The following is a 7,955-nucleotide window of genomic DNA, read 5'->3' on the forward strand; positions in this document are numbered from 1 at the left end:
TTTTCTTTCCTCCTCCAGTTATGGAATGCATTCATTGGTGTTGTAAATTATCTTTCTAAATTGTATATTTTCTGAAAATGAAATATATATACACACACACCCTACTATAAGACCCAGTTGATTAATTTTAAAATATTAAAAAGTTAAATAAATTGTTTTAAAATATTATACTTATCAGTTTTCTCCAAACTAATTTATTCTACTTATAAACTACTATCTCTATTCTTATTTATAAGATCTCGTTTGTAAGACTAAAGATAGTAGTATACAATCTAATTATACATAAAAGTGTTTTAAAGAGATTACATAACATATGTTATAATTAAGTTTTTTTTTTAATTTTTTAGAATTATTCAATTGATTTTATACACTGTGGCCGGAAAAAGTGGAACGCGTCTGGTCTAAAATATCCTGCTTGTAAGTCTCCAAGTTTACTTTCACGTCTGCCAACAAGAAATACGGAAAAAACTTCTTAGTATAGTTCATGATGTTGTCTTTTTTTTTTTTTTTCCCCTCCCTTTTGAATCTATTCGTGATGTTATTCTCACATGATCTGAATTCCATGCTCATTTCACAGAATCACAAGGACAGAGACCGCATTCTTGAGTTAAGAAAGCAAAAACAAAACAACAATAAAAATACACCATGTTTTAAGCGTAGCAAGGCTTAGATAAATACACAACCAAACAAGACCTTGGTTAAGGTTGGCAGAGATGGAGAGAAGAGAGGTTTTAAAAATCATAAACGTTGTCGACTTTCTCTTCCTTTTTTTAGCCTAAAAAAAGGCATGAGAAAACATGTAGGGATTAATTAGCCAAAGGATTTTTTTTTTTACTTTTCCTTATCCAATGCCCACCATTAGATTAAAAAAAATAAATTGTTAAGATTTGATATTTTTATAAAATTATAATTTTTCATTTTTAGAGATATAAAATGCTTTCTCGGGGTTAAAAAAAATTGAATTTTGACCCTCGTGAACATTGAACACTGATCAAAGCAAACCAATGTCCTTGCGTTGCCTTCCAAGACACTACCGCAAGGATCTCCCACCGATGAAGGAGAAGCCCGCCAAAAAAACCACCTTTTAATATGTAATTATCTTATATTTAATATTATCAGTTTATATTCCGATATTGTTGAATTATTTAAAAGTAGCTCTCTCAATTGAAATCCATTTGCTGATTTCGGTCCGTTATATAAAGTATCTTTCAAAAATGGAAGGAAAAAAAATTCAAATTAATTATAAAGTATTTATTCAAAAAATTAAATATTTTATTTGGCCCTTATAATCATGAAATTGCATAAATTACAAAGGTGAATAATATGTACATCGTTTTTAATTTAAATTAAAACGTTTGAATTTTTTAAATTTTTTAGTAGATACTACTTCTTGTTCTTAATATAAAAACTAGTTTAATATTCAATTTGGTCATAAATATTAGACTTCAATCCACTTTATTTTTTCTATTTATCTATTTTTCTTAAAACAGTTCTTATAATAGTTGCATATATTAAAGGTTTTATAAAATGGTAGTTCTAGTTAATATACATAATTAATAAGAATATCTTAGGAAAAAAAGAATACTTATTTATTACAAATAATTAAATTAACTAATTTTTTTAATTTTAAAATTAGTCAAACTAACCGTGACATTAACAACACAATATAATACCATCTCATAACTACCCCTATTTGTTTTTTTTTGACCAGAACTACCCCTATTTGTTTGCGTCCAAAATAACGGGGAGGAGTACATGTACATGTTCTTGTCAATCTAAAATCCTGGCTTTTAGGTCGACATCCGTATGTTTTGGGTATAACTAAAATGATAGAGCTATGATTTCATTTTGATTGATGAGAAACATCAGGTACGAAAGCTGTTGACATTACTGTATAAACGACGATGATGAATTGATGATGTAAAATTTGCATAAGAGCCTCAAGCCTCGGCTTTGAGGCGCTGCTGGTACAGGGCCAATGAGTCATTGACCCCATAAAGTAAGGAGGACAGTCCTATGATGACAACTTTTTACGTGAAAAAGCTTACACCTTTACTGTGTCCAACAGTGAGATTTTGTCAGCTTGTGTGATATCCAGGGGGGAAAATGTGGCTACAGATGCAAGTAACTTTTTTTCTTGGGACAATGAATGTTGCATATATATATATATATATATATATATATATTTTGACCACCCTGTGTTCCTGCAGAAAATTCTCTTTAAGTTCCAAATAATTAATTTGAGGTACAAAAGTGCTAAAGAGTTGGACAGAGAGAAAAGAAGGGGAGTCGGGCCCAATCACGTATGGGCTGTGTTCCTCAGATGAAATCATAAAATCGCACAGAGAGAGAGAGAGAGTAAGGAATATATCTGGGCCAGCCCTAGTCTTTGGTCGTCTTTTCCATCATCCTTTTGCTCAATTATACACTAGATCATTCTCCCAATTTACAGAGGAAAAGGGAATAATTTTAGTCGTGGATGAGCATGCTGAGGGAAAAAAAAGCGCATCACGAACTGTGTCATTGATCTCGAAAGAAGTAGATAATGTCCCTGGTGGACCAACAAAGATATATTTATATAAAGAGATCAGGGTATATTCAACATTCACTTTGTTTGCTGCAATTATTAGTGTCTCGCGTTCCTTTTCACAAAGCAATTTGCTGTTTTTGGGAGGGCGATTATCTTTATTTTTCCAGCGACTCACTCCTCCTGTTGCTTTACTCTCGTGGAGTCATGACCTTTCTACATTGATAGCTTTGCCGGGGCATTTTTCCTTTTCCTCTTTATTCTTTGTTTTTTTTGCATGTTTCTTTTCGTTTGCTTAGGAATTCAGCCGCAGCGTAACAACCTGGATCCGTCCCAATGTCCGGGCGTGGGTAGAACATGTACAACAAACACTTTGCTTTAATTAAGCCTCTTCCTCTGGCAGTTGGTTTGGAACAATGCGTGCGAGAGAGAGGGAGAGCGGGAGAGGGATTGGAATCTATGGAAAGTGAAGAGGGCGTGCAAGAGAACAAGAAGATAAAAACAAAAAGAGGGGGTTGGGGTGGGGGTTGGAGTCGGAATCTTCTAAAACAAAAAAACCCCGAGCTTCTTCGCGATATGATGCAGAACGTACGTTCAGAAAGCCCTTCTCTTCTGTGGTTCATGTGAATTCTGACATTGTAGCCCAATTACTATAAAATATTAATCAAGATAGCAAAGGAAGAAGGGATCTGGGTCCCACCCCAAAAAAAGGATTCTGCAAATAGCCAAGGACATCATCGCGCAATCATCAGCCCTCTTGAATCTCGCTACCTCTGGTCCCTGGTATATATATATCAGCCATCTCGCACATAAATTATAATAAATAAAAAAAAGGTGTCAAGTTATTTTATCTGTTAATCAGAGCATATATAAATATTATTCATCCTTTTTACTGCAGAGGGAAGCTTGGATTGGAAAAGATGAAGCTGGATTCACTATGAATGCATGCTACTCACAATAATTAAACAGCGCTTCCGTGCAAATGAGACTACTGCGCCCACACTCTATTACGTTGGACACTATATAATATGAGCTAGCTGATCGACCCATGGTTTAGATGCTGCTTTGGCATTATTATGACTGCGATATCATCTCAGATTCGATGATTTTTTTTTCCTTTCCCTTTACATATAATGACAGGATTGAAAAGGCCTGACACAGACGAGGTATTCAAATTATTTGAAAAGTGAATGGCCACAATCTTTGATATAACCATGAATAAGCTGGTTGTTAAAACTTGGCCAGTGTATATAATGAAGCTAATGAATTTGCTGTCAAACAACACTGCCCCACTAGGAATATACAATATTAATTAGCGTCTTTGAAAGAAAAGAGCACTGTGCTTTTTAAGATGGATCCATATAGCTTTATTCTGTTTTTGTGAAAAGAAATCACCATGCATGCTGCTGAACACCAGAAATGAACCTTCATTTTTAACCGCAGCGATTCGTCCGTGAACTCAGTCGTACAACTTCATGGCCCATTCACTTTTGCTCGTTACCTTCCTTTCAGTCTGAGTCATCCATCCCCCTCTACGTTTTCCTTTTTAAATGCCTCTTTTCCCTCTGTGTTGCTAAATTGCAGAATTATTGATTGCAGGTGAAAAAAGATGATGATTATATGAAGAAATGGTTGCATCATGAATTAGTACTGCTAATTACCCGTACGTACACTATCCCACACCACGCACGCATATCTATGTTAGGGGCAGCCTCGTCCATGCTGACTCACCACCTTGTGTAACCATGTTCTTCCCATTTTACTTTAATCATTGCCCATTTAAAGTTTTGGTTCCTGTTCTTTTGTTTTTAAGATATCAATTCATCATTGCATTTTTTACTTTCCGCAACTATCAGGACATTCCTAACATGATAGATAATCAAAATGGTTTCTTGAGAAATGGTTCTTTTCATCTCAATTTCTTGCCTTCGGCCAGTCAGGGAGCCCCTTCTGTTTTTACTTCTACATCAACAGAGAATAAAATTTTCAAACGAATCATTTCTTTCGTGACCATTAATAGCTTAGCATTCAACATTAAATTCATTAGTCGAACTCTGAACTGACCTCCGAGTTTCTTGTATATTATGTCAGGTTTTTAGGAAAAGTAATAAATGATAGCATACGTGCCATGTTTTATGTGGTATGAACTTTAGAAAAGATGAAAAGATTGAAAATAAATCGTACCCACATCATGATTCTATTGTTTGAAAAATATGACAGCATGGTTATAACAAAATATACAGTTTAATTAATCAGCTGATGAGATATTCAACACTCAGCTGTGCTTTTAAGTGAAAAAGGAGGGGGTGGAAAGCCTGAGCCTTTGAGGGGTGCATAGAGGTAGATGCAGATAAAAGGGTTAGGTCTGGAAAGCAGTTTTGGTAGCAGTCATATACCCTGAAATTCCACCTATTCAACTACATCCCTCTTCTTTGACCATTTTCCCCGGCGACCCTCTATTACATATAATTGCTCCCCCCCCTACATCTAATTAAACCTTTCTCCCAGTAACTTTAATAAGTTCGAGATCTGTCCCTACACTTTCAATAACTTTTTCAAACTGAACTGCTCTTTTTTCCTTTCCTTTTACCATTTGGCTGGTTACTAGTCCCTCGGATTTTGGGGAGCAGTGCCTATTGGGCGTTGCCAGGCTTCCTCCCCATCAAAGAATTGAACTTCAGCCACTTCATCAATCCACGCCACGTTCCATTATGCAAAAACACCAAACTGTTGGATATTTATTGCAAACCAATGAGTTTCGAACTTATAATTGCACGAACCAGTTATGGTTTTGGGATTTTAATCCGACTTGGGTTGGATGTCAATGATGACTCTCTAGATACCCCAAATAAATACAAACAGGATACAAACCATAAGTAATGATGAAATAGGCACGTAAATGGTCAAAAGTTCAACAAACCAGTCCTAAATTTCGAAAAATTTCAACGAAAGGGCCTCCAACATTTGCTTTAAGGAACAATTTTAGTAGCGTTTCAAATAGTCGTCTCAAAGGAGTCCAACTGGCTTGGAGTTTCTTGCAACTCATAGAATTAAGAACTCTCTGAAAAAGGAGAAACGGCCGCCGGCTTCGCAGATGTTTCCTCTTTGATTTTAATGTCAGCGCCCCTATATGTCATTATTCACTTTGCGCAGAGATGAGCCTTAGTTTTCGAAGAACTTTTGTTTCCATGGACCCCATGCCCCACGTAGTCTTCTCTCTGTCCTCCATTTCCACCCTCTCTAGTCCACTCTCTGAACTCACTCTGGAATATTTCACCGAGTTGAACTGAGGGGCTAATTATTGGCCGAATTAACAATGAGGCAAAAGAAGGGTGTGATTTCAAAATCATTAAAATACATGGACCAATTTCAAAATTATAGTGAAACTAGACAGACAGATTTTTCCTTGATATATGTATATATGCGCATCCATCACCTTTCGATTTGTGCTTATTTAATGTAGTAAAAGCAGCGGTCACTATTGGAGCCAAATCATGATCCCACAAAAGCTGATTTTATTAGTAAAGGCTAATCTAATCATCATCCAGATGATTCACATCTGTAATTGTACGTACGATTTCAATTGTTCATATATACATAATTTGCTCCAAACCATTCTCCTCGATTATCCAACCCCGGCATCTGGCCCCACGTGCCACTCTGCTGAATTGTGATTCTTTCTAATTTTGATTTTAAATACTTCATAACCCTGTTATCAGCGACTGATAATGTAATATCAATACAAAATATGGATATATAGAAAATTAAACTATTCACTTGTTATCAGTTGTACAATTCATTTTGAATTCAATATCTAGCTTTTACAAAACAAGACAGAAACAAAAGAGAGAAGGAACAAGAGGTTTTAAAAAAAGTGGGTCATAGATATATTATATATTTTGTGTGAGATGGTAGGATTGAAATAATGAAAGAAGAAAGGGGAGAAGATCAGGAGGGGGGGGTATGGCATTAATTAGCAGAGTGATTGGGGAAGAGAGGGAAGATGGGGGCCTACCACCATGAAAAGAAGATGGCAGGCACAACAGAATTGACCAACCCTCGCTTTCTGTGTCTGCTTCACAGCCTCCCTCCCCAAATCATCAGAATATCAAAATCACATCATTATTCACTGGCAATACAGAAGGAATCACCCAAAAACAACTTCCTCCCTTACATACATACACATCAAGGCCCTCCTCCTCTGATCTTCACTAACTATCATTCATTCACCCAACTCTTAGCAAAATTATATATTAAACACAGTTCACCCCAATTCATTCATAATTTCTCACTTCTGCTCATTCCAGCCATACAAAATTCTCAGGCAATTAGCTTATTTCATGTTCGGATCCTGATTCTGCATGCGCACTCTCTCGTTCGATCCTCTCCATCGTTTTGTGCACTGCTCCTGCTATCTCCTCCACTGATCCCAGCTTGCACTCTTCTTCTAACTGCTTCCACCCAATTTCTCATCATTAATTACTCACTTCTCATCATTAAATTAAATTCCCCGCCAAAATTATATAAATATATATATGCATACCTTGACGCTGATGCTGTAGAGCACAATATCGCCGGTGGTCGTCACATTGAGATGCAAGATCGTGAGGCGCATGCTGTACAACGCCGCCACCATCTTCAACAGCTGCTTCGGCCTCTTCCTCGACCTTATTTTCACATTCGCGTGGCTCTCCACCATTGTCACTTCTATATCTGCTATGCTGGCCTCCGGCGATGCCTCCCCCACTTTCTCCCCCGTCGCCGAACACTCGCCGCTTCCGCTCGGGCTCGTCGTGTACTGAGGAAACGTGAAGAACTCTGAGAACGGCATGCTCTGAGATTTCGCCTCTGTTTCTTTCTGACCCCCCAGAAATTGCAGCCTCTGCTCCAGCTCCTTCACAAAGTTAATAGCCCCTCCTATTATGGAAGCTTGATCGCCCTGGATAATTATTATAAGAAAGCAACGTAATCAACACTCCATCCATCCCTCCTGAAACTATGTAATGAATGAAATCAAAAGAAAAGTACCCTTTGGACGTAGGAGTCGGGCATGAGAGAGCGTAGGACAGAGAGATACTCGTTCATCTGCTTTCTTCGATTGCGCTCCACCCAATGTGCGTCATTCTCTGGTTCTCGATCTCCTCCTTGTTCTTTCGGGTTCTGGCTCTGCGTCTCTTGGGACGAGAATTGGAGGAATCCATGGGGAGGGCTTCAGACGAGGGTGCTGGGTGGTTGCTGGCTTCGGAGGTGGCGTGATTAGGGAGATGAAGTTCACTGGAGTGGGGTAACACTGATGAAGGAGGAGAAGAAGAGCAAACTTGAGTCCAGTCGCCGAAGCCATAATTTTCTGTTTGGCTGTCGAGAAAATTCAGAAAGCCGTGCTGGTCTTCCTGTTTGGGAAGGTTGAAATCGTCGTGAAAGGGCCAGA

The 7,955-nt window shown here is 37.6% G+C and overlaps 1 pseudogene; it reads right to left on the reverse strand.

Moving 5' to 3' along the window:
- Positions 1 to 6,316: 6,316 nt before the first annotated feature.
- On the reverse strand, positions 6,317 to 7,950 carry LOC114740498 (transcription factor bHLH96-like; annotated as a pseudogene).
- Between the last annotated feature and the right edge of the window lie 5 nt (positions 7,951 to 7,955).

The sequence above is a fragment of the Neltuma alba genome, unplaced genomic scaffold (genome assembly GCF_004799145.2).
Source record: "Neltuma alba isolate B1F8T4 unplaced genomic scaffold, ASM479914v2 tig00003163_pilon, whole genome shotgun sequence".
NCBI lineage: Eukaryota > Viridiplantae > Streptophyta > Magnoliopsida > Fabales > Fabaceae > Neltuma > Neltuma alba.